Genomic DNA, 13,264 nt, shown 5'->3' on the forward strand with positions numbered 1-13,264 from the left:
GTGATATTTGAGGTCTTGAGACTTGAGAACTCTACCTGGCACCAGGGGCCACCAATTCAGGAGTTTAGAATTCTACCCGTTTTACCCAATGGAAGAGGAAACAGGATCGTCAGGGAAGGGGCAAGCCCAAGTCTCAGAGAACCAAGGAAGCAAATCTCATGAGAGCTGCATCGAGATTACTGTAGTCTTGTATCGAATTAGTCTCCACCCGCCCGTTCCCAGGTCCATTCCATCTTCCTGCAGAATGCTAAGAAAGCCAATTACAAACCCTGACAAAAGAATTCCAGGGTTTAATGGAAATTCGGAGCAGCCGCTGTCTGGTACAGCGAACTCCCAACGTGCATCACTTTATGATAGGCAAGAAAAAGAAGTTAATAATTGCCCACTAGATTGTTGTATGTGGCGGCAAACAAAACTTAGGTTTTGAAAAGGAAGGGAAAGGGAGAAAATAATATTGGCCCCAAGTACGCACTAGGTCCTTGAATTACTTGTATTTTTCCTTCTACTTGACAGCAGTGTTACTGATCCATGTTTCCCTTTTGGCTGTCATGGAATGGAAGCAAAGAGCCAAGTTTTGTGTCTTAACAGTTTTTTAGTTAAGAGACACAAACTATTTTACGTTTTCCTTCCCTCTTTTGGTAATTTTTATTGCGCTAGTAATGTATGAGTATCTGCTCATTTTTAAAAATGAAACGTATTTTCAGTAACAAGTATTCCCGCTATCCTTCAAAAAATGGGAAACGGAAAACCCAAAGTTAAAAGAATTTGTACAAAAGTCACACATTAGCAGTCTAGCCAAAGAGATGGCCAAAAGACAAGGGACTGGACTCCAGAATGAATTTTCTTTCAAACCAATCTTTTTTGCTTTGTTCACGTGCCAAATAGCTTCTTGGCGACTTTATATTCTTGCTGTTGTGGTTAGAGAAACTTGTTTTTGTTAACAGAACGGTGAACTAAAACATTTTTAAGCTTCACTAATTCTAAACAACAGGATACATAAGGAGATTCCTTTTAATCATGGAATAGCCATTGTACAAAGAGTCTGATGATAAGTCTGGTATTACTAGAGTGTGAATAATTTAATAATTACAAATTATCTAGCCAAGTGTTGAACAGTAGTATTTCTCAGAGAATAATGGTAGCAGAGACTTACCAGATGATTTTAAGTTATGCCCAAATCTCAGTTCCTCCAAGTCCATTTCTAGACTTGGTCCATTTACCAGATGATTTTAAGTTATCTTATGCCTATATTTCAGTTCCTCCAAGTCCATTTATATTTAACTAAACATTCATTAAATCAAAAATAATGTTAAGAAAACACTTGGAGTGGATTGAAAGATAACATTGAATAAAAGAACTGGACTCGTGGTAACTAGGAATGTATATAAAGTGGACCTAAAAAGGGGCTCACAGCCACTCACAACTTCCAATAAGAGAAAAATTAAACGTCTGCCTCCTGTTGCTCACTAGAGCCTTTTTCTAATGTGTGGAGGATGATATACTTGTGCTTCACTCATACTTCTCTGCAGCAACTAAAGGTGCCTGGGAATTCCTGCATAGGGTTTTGATAGGTTGTCACGTCTAAGTGATTAAAAGAAATGTGGAACAATTTCAAAAAATCAGATGGTACGGGCTTCCCTGGTGGCGCAGTGGTTGAGAGTCCACCTGCCGATGGGGGGGACACGGGTTCGTGCCCCGGTCCGGGAAGATCCCACATGCCGCAGAGCGGCCGGGCCCGTGAGCCATGGCCGCTGAGCCTGCGCGTCCGGAGCCTGTGCTCCGCAACAGGAGAGACCACAACAGTAAGAGGCCCGCGTACCGCAAAAAAAAAAAAAAAATCAGATGGTAAACTGCTGATACCACTGTGCCCATGTTTGGATTGGAAGACAAAAGGACATTCCTGCACCCCAGACAGAAAGCTACTACCCCTCTGCATGTATCTTCATCTTCCCCTGACTTCTTTACTTCATTCCCTTTCTCAGGCCGTTTTCTTCCTGTCCTTCCAGTTGAAAAACAATCCTCTTTCTAATTTCTTTTTTTTTTATTTAGTGCACTACAGCACTTTGTTTCTCTCTTTTAATGTTTATACCCTTGTTTTTTTCCCTGACTGCAATTAACTAAAAATGTTTAGAATCTACCCCATAGAACAGACTCTGTGGGCCCTTAACTCACCCTGGCCAGTGAACTACTGCCTTTCTCTATTCATCTTGCTTTCCCAAACGACTACTTAAAACGTCAACTCTCTTCCAACCTCAGATCTTCCAGTTTACATCCTTGCTTTTGGCAGATGACATTGTCTCATATTTTGTTAAGAAAATAGAAAGTCTCAAAGAGGAATTGCCTGAACTTCAGACCTCCAAATCTACAAACTAAGTTATATCTGCACTTGTCCTCACTTCTTTTGCTTGTTTCAATGCGGCAATTTCCTTCTACCCGAAGTCAACCCTTATATTTGTGCTCTGGCTCCTTCCCTCTCAGGAAACTTTGTATAAATGCAGTATCCCTCTCTCTTGCTCTTGTATTTTTAACCTCTTTCTTTCTACAGGCTCATTTCCATCAATGATAAACATGCTACAGTATCTTGCCGTCATAACTACTATCCTTTCTTTCACAGTTGGGCATTTCAAAGCATTGTTTGCATTTGTCTAAACTTGACATAATCGGTAATTGTCTATTTCAGACAATTTGTTTAGTGACAATCTTTTACTATACTGTAAGCTTTGTGAGGAAACAGACCATGTCTGCTCTATTCACCACTGTATCCTCAGAGCATAGCATGATGTTGGCTAAAGCAGGTACTCAATACATATGTGCAAATGGATGAATAATGGATGAATAGAATGTAGAGAATAGAGAGATTATATAATAATACATATTATACATATAATAACATCGGTGATTTATAATGATTACAATTTGTAATTGACTCTGGATGTGCGGGAAATTTCTGAAATACACAGCAAATGTTAACAGTTCATGGCACCATAGGATGCACTCAGTAAGTATTTGTTAAATGAATGAAAGAAATTATCTCTCGATGGCATCATAGAGCAGGTGAGTTTCACCTTGTTTATATTTTTCTGTATTTGAATTTTTTACAATAATTTTGCATTCTTTTTCTCTTTTTTTAAAAATAGTACAAGGCGGCTTCCCTGGTGGTGCAGTGGTTAAGAATCCGCCTGCCAATGCAGGGGACACGGGTTCGAGCCCTGGTCCGGGAAGATCCCACATGCCGCAGAGCAACTAAGCCTATGTGCCACAACTCCTGAGCCTGCACTCTAGAGCCCGTGAGCCACAACTACTGAGCACACGTGCCACAACTACTGAAGCCCACGCACCTAGAGCCTGTGCTCCGCAACAAGAGAAGCCACCACAATGAGAAGCCCATGCAGCACAACAAAGGGTAGCCCTCGCTCGCCGCAACTAGAGAAAGCCCGTGCACAGCAACAAAGACCCAACGCAGCCAAAAAATAATAATAACTTAAAAAAAATAGTACAAGACTTCCCTGGTGATGCAGTGGTTAAGACTCCTTGCTTCCATTGCAGAGGGCACAGGTTCAATCCCTGATCGGGGAACTAAAATCCCACATGCTCTGTGGCATGGCCAAAAACAACAACAACAAAAATAGTATAAATATATCCTTACCAGTATTAATTTTTAGGCCTATCCTTGAAAATCTTTTCTGTGCTTTAGATATATACACGTGTATACAGTTTATACATATTTTAAAATAATTATGTATACACAGGAGGTTGCAAAAAGAGATTATGTGTACACTCACTTTTTTCTAATGATCTCATGTCATTATAGTACAATATCAAAACCAGGATATTGACATTGGTACAATGTGTGTGCATATAATTGTATGCCATTTTATCACATGTAGATTCATATAGCTACCACTGCAATCAAGGTACAGACTTCTTCCATCACCACAAAGATACACCTTGTGCTCCCTCTTTATACTCAAGCCCACCCCCATTTCTCTCACCATTCCTAACCCTTTGTCACTAATCTGGTTTCCATCTCTATGATTTCGTCATTTCCAGATGTTATGTAAACGGAAATATATGGTATATGCCTTTTGAGATTGGCCTTTTTCACTCAGAATAAGGCCTGTGAGATTTATTCAAGCTATTGTGTGTATCAGTAGTCCATTTCCTCTTATGGCTGAGAAGGATTCCCTGGTATGGATTTATCACAGTTTGTCTAACCACCTATTGGACATTGTGGTTGTTTCCACTTTTTTTTTTTTTTTTTTATTGCGGTACGCGGGCCTCTCACTGCCGCGGCCTCTCCCGTTGCGGAGCACAGGCTCCAGACGTGCAGGCTTAGCGGCCATGGCTCACGGGCCCAGCCACTCCGTGGCATGTGGGATCCTCCCGGACCGGGGCACGAACCCATGTCCCCTGCATTGGCAGGTGGACTCGCAACCACCGCGCCACCAGGGAAGCCCTGTTTCCACTTTTTGGCTTTTACAAATAAAATAGACCATTTGTATGTAATGCAATTATTGATATTTTAAGGCTTCAGTCGGCCACTTTATTGTTTTCTGGTTTTGGTTTTTCTATTTTCTTTTTCCTGTCTTTCTGTTGGTTACTCAAAGATGAGTTAAGAATTCCATTTTGATTTGTCTGTATTGTTTTAAAGTGTATCTCTTTGTATAAATTTTTAGTGATTGCTCTATTATATATACATAACTTAGCAGTCTACTGGTGGTAATATTTTACTAGTTCCAGTGACGTATAAACATCTTCACCGCTAATTAAGTTCCTTTCCTGTCTCTAGTTTATAATTGTCTTAAATATTTCCTCTACGTACATTGAGAACCGTATTGAACAACGTTATAATTTTTGCTTCAATCATCAGATACAACCTAGAAATTTCAAGAGGGAAAGTGTTGTATTTACCTATATTTTTATTCTTTCCATTGTTCTTTCTTCCTTATGTCCCAAGATTCCTTTTTGTTTAGAGAATTTCTTTTAGTCATTCTCTTAGGATAGGTTTGCTAGCAACAAATTCTTTCAGGCTTGCTTCATTTGAGAATGTCTTGACTTCTCCTTTATTACTAAAGCATATTCTCACTGCTTATAGAATCTGGATTGACAGTTCTTTTCTTTTGGCACTTGAAAACTGTGCGACTTCTTTCTGGCCTCCATAGTTTTAGAAGGGAAATCTGTCAATAAAATTGCTTTTTCCTGGGCTTCCCTGGTGGCGCAGTGGTTGAGAGTCCACCTGCTGATGCGGGGGACACGGGTTCGTGCCCCAGTCTGGGAAGATACCACATGCCACGGAGCGGCTAGGCTCGTGAGCCATGGCCGCTGAGCCTGCGCGTCCGGATCCTGTGCTCCGCAACGGGAGAGGCCACAACAGCGAGAGGCTCGCGTACCGCCAAAAAAAAAAAAAATTGTTTTTCCTGCTGTTTATAAGCTATTGTTTCTTTCTTGCTGCTTTCAAGAATTTTTGTCTTTGTCTTTAGCTTTCAGAAGTTTGACTATGCTGTGTCTTGGTGGAGATTTATTTAGGTTTATTCTATTTGAGATTCACTCAACATTTTTATTCTATATGTTTATGTCTTTTGCCAGTTTGGGAATTTTTAGACATTATTTCTTCACATACTTTTCGTGGTTGTGGTAGAAATCCAAGCTCCTCATTAGGCCTCCTTTGACACCCCATGTGGGCAGGAAAGGGCACCCCATTACTCTTGTACAGGGGTGAGGGTTCAGGTTCTCCACCAGCCTCCAGTGATACCACCCAAGTTGGGAGGTAGAGGGGTGCTTCATCACTACACCCCACATGACCTCCACTGGAAGATAGTAAAAGTTCTGGCTTCCCACTCAGTCTTCTCTGACACCATCCTGGAAGGGAGTTGGAGTACCTCATTATAGCCTGGCAAGGGTGAAAGGCTAGACTTCCCACTGGGCTACTGCTGACAGAGGTGGTGGAACCACCACTTTTTCTTGTGATATTTGGTTGGAGTATGGCAATGTGTCAGTGGTCTCCAAGAACACTCCTTTGTTCAATGATTCACCAGGAGGACTCACAGGACTCAATTTATTGTTGTATTCACAGTTGAGATTTACAGCAGAAGGTTACAAAGCAAAATCAGCAAAGGGAAAAGTTTCAAGGAATGAAGCCTAGAGGAAACAAAGCACAAGATTCTAAGAGTTCTCTCTAAGTGGAATGGCCCATGGTGTGCTCAGTTTTTCAATCAGTGAATTGTGACAACACATATGAAGGGTTTTCTCCTGGGAAGCTCTTTAGAGATTCTTTACCCAAGGTTTTTGGAGGTCTGGTCATGTAGGTACTCACTTGCTAATATCAATTTCACACTCCCAAAAGGAAAGCAGGTGAGCAGCATAAACCACGTGGTTTCCATGAACAATCTAGGCACAGTGAGACACTCTTCTCATTTAGGGAAGGTTTAATATTAGTGCAGAAAAATATCAGTGAAGTTCCCAGATGCCAGCCAAGGGCCAACCTCGCAAACAGGACTTTCTGGCGACAACAGGCTCAGGCCTCCCACGTTGACTCCTTTCTGCACAAGTGGTTATTAACTAAATGTTTTCTCCCTTGCTAGGCTGTGGCTTTCCTGGTTCTTTGTCTAGAGAGAACAGGCTTTTGTCTGAGCCCACTGACATTTCCAGGTTGTCAGTATCTCTAGCACCCCAACTATGAAGTAAAAAGAAAACTCAGAGAACTCACTGCCTTGTCTTTCCAGGTAACTAGAGAACTCACTTCCTTGTCTTTCCAGGTAACTAGACAATCTGCCTTCTCTCCACCTTTCAGTCTTCTTATACTTGTTTTATAGCATCCAGGGTTTTTAGCTGTACTTGGCAGAAGGAATGGGGAGAAATGCAACTACTCTGCCTCATCCCGGAACAGGAAGTCTCTGTATTACTTTTAAAATTAAGAAAAAAGGGATTTTTAAAATTTTCATTTTGAAAACAGAGTATATATATATATATATATATATATATATATCTCCACACACATACATATATAAACAAAACATATACACATATATATATATTAAAAATAGGCTTAATTTTTTAAATTGGATTTAGAACATAACATGGGATCTATCCTCTTAAAAAAAATTCTAGATATACAGTACACTATCCCTGCAGGCAGTTACACATGCAGAGTGTTAACTGTAAAACCTGTGCTTCTGGTTTATATCCAAAGTCATGTGCATAGGAGACAATATCTTCTTAATCATGTGAGAAATAATTACAAATGTCCCTACCCACACATTCTAGACTAATGAACTATTTCTGAGATGAAAAATTTAGTATGATATACTGCAACCTAATCAACATTCAATTTGAAATTGTAAACAAGAACATCAAATTGTTATTATGTTGCAGTATTGCACATTATGAGGGCAATTTCATTTATTTGTTTTTTATATCCACAGTGACTCATAAGTGGATAAATTAATGTCTCCCAACTTCAATAAATATTAATGAAATGTCTAGACTGTTAGAATCTAAACATTTACAATGTGACAAAGCAAGTTTTGATCACCAATAAGCTATCTGTAATGAATAGTTTACCATTGTTTTATTCATTATACTTCTAATTGTCAGGAAACATTTCTTTAGCAATGTGTTAATGTCCAAAAAGCATTAGATGGGGTTCTAGAGGCAGGCTTGCCTAAAATTATCCTGACTTTGAGGTAATCAATTTCCCCTGACCTCAATACCTGTTTATAAAAATGAGCTAATCGAATAACCAAAAGATGCTTTTAAATTCTATATTTTAAATCTCTAGGGCTTCCCTGGTGGCACAGTGGTTAAGAATCTGCCTGCCAATGCAGGGGATACGGGTTCAAGCCCTGGTCCAGGAAGATCCCTCATGCCACGGAGCAACTAAGCCTGTGCACCACAACTACTGAGCCTGCATGTAGAGCCCGCAAGCCACAACTACTGAACCCATGTGCCACAACTACTGAAGCCCGCGTGCCTAGAGCCCATGCTCTGCAACAAGAGAAGCCACCGCAATGAGAAGCCTGTGCACCACAGCGAAGAGTAGCCCCCGCTCACTCCAACTAGAGAAAGCCCGCGTGCAGCAGCGAAAACCCAATGCAGCCAAATATAAATAAATAAGTATATTTATTTAAAAAAAATATATCTAGGGGACTTCCCTGGCAGTCCAGTGGTTAAGACTTTGCCTTCCAATGTAGGGGGTGCAGGTTTGATCCCTGGTCGGGGAGCTAAGATCCCACATCCCTCGAGGCCGAAAAAACAGAAAACAGAAGCAATATTGTAACAAATTCAATAAAGACTTTAAAAAATACTGGTCCACATCAAAAAAAATCATTAAGGGCTTCCCTGGTGGCGCAGTGGTTGAGAGTCCGCCTGCCGATGCAGGGGGCACGGGTTCGTGCCCCGGTCCAGGAGGATCCCACATGCCGCGGAGCGGCTGGGCCCGTGAGCCATGGCCGCTGAGCCTGCGCGTCCAGAGCCTGTGTTCCGAAACGGGAGAGGCCACAACAGTGAGAGGCCCGTGTACCACAAAAAAAAAAAAAAAAAAAAAAAAAAACTCTAGGTTTTAATTCAATAGTTCTCAAACAACAGCTTATGGACCTATTTGTGTCATGGTTTCCATCAACCTTTCACTTTCAAAATTAGAAATATAAAGATCACGTAGTGCATTTTCATAAAGCCAAATGGAAAAATCATGTTCTTTTTCATTGATAGCTTTTATTACTTCTCTCAGGTCTGTGTTTATCCTTCCTGGAATTTCCAGAGCTTCATTATTCGTAGTGAAATAAATTTCATAGAGAATTTACATTTAGTATTTAAAATTTCATTGATAACATCAAAGTGATACATTTTTTTCTTGATGCTGTATAAGTATTACCTCAAGTGATTTGTTTTGAAATATTATTTATGGTGTTAACTAACAGAAACTTAATCAGGCTAGCTTGTGTTAAAAAAGTGGGGACTGGGGTGGGGAAGAAGGGAAGTATTACAAGGGCACAGTACCTGACAGAGGGTATTAATTAAATGTTGCTGAACCAGGTACCAAGACAAGTTTAAGATCTTTCACAATAAATTCACAGACCTTATCATTAGAGTACTGCTATTAATATGACTCTGACTCCCAGTCTCTGTATCACTCAACTTCAAATCCCCAAATCCTGGGATCAGATCTTGTGGTGGCGTAACTTAGGTGACATGTCTGTCTCTGCACCAGTCAACTCCTTCAATGGCATCAGGTTCTGCCTAAGCCTGCCTTGGCTACTGGGGAGGGTTCTCAGGGAAGAAGGCCTCCCTGTAGGTCAAACAGCCACTCCTGAAGTATCTTCTATACTGATAGTTAAGGGTGTTAATTCTCTTCCTGACAGGTCTCAATATTATTCTTTTTCTCTTCTTAACATTCTAGTTAATTCAATATTTATTCATCCACTCTATTCTTTAGTAATAGTCACATTTTATCTGTAAGCAAATCATTCATTTTCATCCTCTCCATCCATATCTCAGCTCTTTGGATTTACACTAATTTTATTTTATTTTGTTTGAACGAATATTTATTTTACGTTTTCTTAACACCATAAAATTCACCATTTTAAACTGTACAATTCAGTGAATTTTAGTATATTCACAACCGTCATCACTATCTAACCTCGAAAATTTCCATTACCCTGCAAAGTGATCCAATATTTGTTCGGTGTTCCATTTCCCTCTTCCTCTAGCCCTTGGCAACCACTAATTTGCTTTCTGTCTCAACCGGTTTGCCTACAATGGACATTTAATATAAATGGAATCATACAGTGTGTGGATTTGCGTCTGGCTTCTTTCACTTAACATAGTGTTGTGGGGTTTTTTTTAATTTTATTTATTTATTTATTTTTGGCTGTGTTGGGTCTTCGTTGCTGCGCATTGACTTTTTCTAGTTGCGGCAATCGGGGACTACCGTTCGTTGCCGTGCACGGGCTTCTCATTGCGGTGGCTTCCCTTGTTGCAGAGCACGGGATCTAGGCGTGCGAGCTTCAGTAGTTGTGGCTCACGGGCTCTAGAGCGCAGGCTCAGTAGTTGTGGCGCACGGGCTTAGTTGCTCTGCGACATGTTAGCCACCAGGGAAGCCCATCATAGTGTTTTAAAGGTTCATCCATATTCTCATCTGTATTAGTATTTTGTTCCTTTTTATGGTTCTATTGTGTGACTATGCCACATTTTGTTTATTCATTCATCAGTTGATGGATATTTGTGTTGTTTCCACTTTTTGACCATTATAGATAATGCTGCTATAGACATTTGTGTACAAGTTGTGTGGACATACATTTTCAATTCATTTGGGTAGGTGCCTAGAAGTGGAATTTCTGGGTCATATGGTAATTCTATTGTTTAACTTTTTGAGGACCTGCCAAACTGGATTTACACAAATTTTAAATTCTACCACCTGCAAGTGTATTTTATGCTATCATTGCTACTAACATATGAAGAAATATTAAATAGTTCCAAATTAGTTCATGGTTCTCAAATATTTTTAAAAAATTAACACAAATCTCTCCATTATTTTCTTCTTAGAATTGCCCCCTCAGAATTTGATTACATTTAAATAACTCTGATTTTGACATGAGTCACAGTTACTATTCCCTTTTTGGTATAGTGAATCTAAGTATAACTTCTTTCTTCATTACTTTCCCATAATAATATTGCTAATTAACAATGACAATGATAACAGCTATTGTTTATTCATGTAAGCACCTTAGTTGTATTACTTCACTTAATTCTCATAACAAACTAAAGAGCAAACTGTATATTCTGCATTTTACTCATTGTTTGAGAAAATCACGGGCAGCTGTCTGTTTAAAAGCACAATTTGTTACTTGATGTTCTACTTTTAACCTTGGTTTAATTCAGTTTCTGATCCCTCAACAAGGCTGGAGAATGCAAACTTAGGACTCCAATAAACAGTCACAGACATATCATTAGCACTGCTTTTTAGTCGTATTGATTATTATTTCTAATCAATGGTCAGCACATCTGATATCTGGTACTATTCTCTCCAGATGTCTTCTGTATCAACTGATTTGGACATGGTGCTTTTATGATCATGAGAAATGGAACTTCAGACATTACTTAATTAGGTGCCTGTTTGCTTTCGGTTTTTGTTTGTTTGTTTCAATAAGCTGCTCCAGTGATCCTTCCATTTCTGAGTTATATCCCACTTCAAATTTTGTTTTCTGAACTGCTCACCCTTTGATCATTCTGCTGGTTCCCTTATTATTAAGTTACTAACCGCTGACACCTGCGCATATCAGCATGTCTAAGAAATGCCTCTAACAGGTTAAGTATTATCATTACACCCATTGTGCAGATAAGGAAACCGAGACATAGTGAAGTGCTTAAGTCATACCAGGGAGTTAGTGGAAGATTTGCACCCAGGTAGTTTGACTGCACAGCAAAATTATCCAGTAGAAACATAATTTGAACCACATATGTATAATTTTTAATTTTCCAGTAGTCACATAAAACAAGTAAAGACAGGAAATATCTATTTTAATACAATTTTTATTCAACCCAATATATCCAAAATATTATAATTTCAACAGGTAATTAATATAAAAAATTAATGAGATATTTCATCTGCTTTTCTTCATACTAAGTCTTTGAAATCCATTGTGTCTTTTCATTTCTCCAAAGAAGACATACAGATGGCCAACAAATGCATGAAAAGATACTCAACATCACTAATCATTAGAGAAATGCAAATCAAAACCACAATGAGGTATCACCTCACACAGGTAAGAATGGCCATCATCAAAAAGTCTACAAATGATAAATGCTGGAGAGGGTGTGGAGAAAAGGGAGCCCTCCTGCACTGTTGGTGGAAATGTAAATTGATACAGCCACTGTGGAGAACAGTATGGAGGTTCCTTAAAAAACTAAAAATAGAACTACCATATGACCCAGCAATCCCACTACTGGGCATATACCCTGAGAAAGCCATAATTCAAAAAGATACATGTACCGCAATATTCATCGCAACATTGTTTACAATAGCCAGGACATGGAAGCAAACTAAACGTCCGTCAACAGATGATTGGATAAAGAAGATGTGGCACATATATACAATGGAATATTACTCTGCCATATAAAGGAATGAAATTGAGTTATTTGTAGTGAGGTGGATGGACCTAGAATCTGTCATACAGAATGAAGTAAGTCAGAAAGAGAAAAACAAACACCGTATACTAACGCATATATATGGAATTTAAAAAAATGGTACTGATGAACCTAGAGGCAGGGCAGGAATAAAGACGCAGACGTAGAGAACAGCCTTGAGGGCACTGGGTGGGGGAAGGGGAAGCTGGGATGAAGTGAGAGAGTAGCATTGACATATATATACTACCAAATGTAAAATGGATGACTAGTGGGAAGCTGCTGCATAGCACAGGGAGGTCAGCTCAGTGCTTTGTGACCACCTAGAGGGGTGGGAGGGACGCTCAAGAGGGAGGGATTATGGGGATATATGTATACATATAGTTGATTCACTTTGTTGTATAGCAGAAACTAACACAACATTGTAAAGCATTTATACTCCAGTAAAGATGTGAAAAAAAAAAAGAAATCCATTGTATCTTTTATACTCAGAGCACATCTCAGTTCATACTAGCCATATTTCAAGTGCTCAGTAACCACAAGTGGCTGGTGGCTACTGTACTGGGTAACGTAGCTTTAGAGTATGCCTTTTTAACCCTTTATTCTGCCTCTCCCAGTACTTCTCTGTACTATTATATCTTCGTTATGATTTTGTAAAAGTTTCTTTGCCTTTCCCCAAATTTTATTGTATTGGAATTGAAATAATCCATAACTTGGGCATGGAAATTTTTACAATCACACTACTCAAAAGGAAAAATTTAAACACCCCTTCCAAATACTTAGAGTGCTATTATTGCATTCATAATTCATTTGTGGGGGAAAATGAAGTTGTTGGTATTCTTTAGTCTTTAAAACATCATAAAAAGTAACTATAATTAGTATCTGTGGGTTCAAACTGGAATTTAACTCACTCAACATTTGTTGTGCACCTGCAGTATCACAAACTACCAGCTGGCAGAAGGAAGAAAAAATGCCCTGAAGGAGGGCAAGTATATGGGAGAGATGAGATCTGAGTGTAAACACATCTGTTACCTGCTTTTCCCGTCTCCTCCCTAGGGAAATTGCAGTCTTAATTGTCAGTGTGCACTGTAAGTCTTTTTTTTTTTCTTTTTATGTTTTACATCTAATTTCTCATATAACAATAGTG

The sequence above is a fragment of the Aethalodelphis obliquidens genome, unplaced genomic scaffold, assembly GCF_003676395.1.
Source record: "Aethalodelphis obliquidens isolate GAN/ISIS:26980383/991018 unplaced genomic scaffold, ASM367639v1 scaffold52, whole genome shotgun sequence".
Taxonomy (NCBI): Eukaryota; Metazoa; Chordata; class Mammalia; order Artiodactyla; family Delphinidae; genus Aethalodelphis; species Aethalodelphis obliquidens.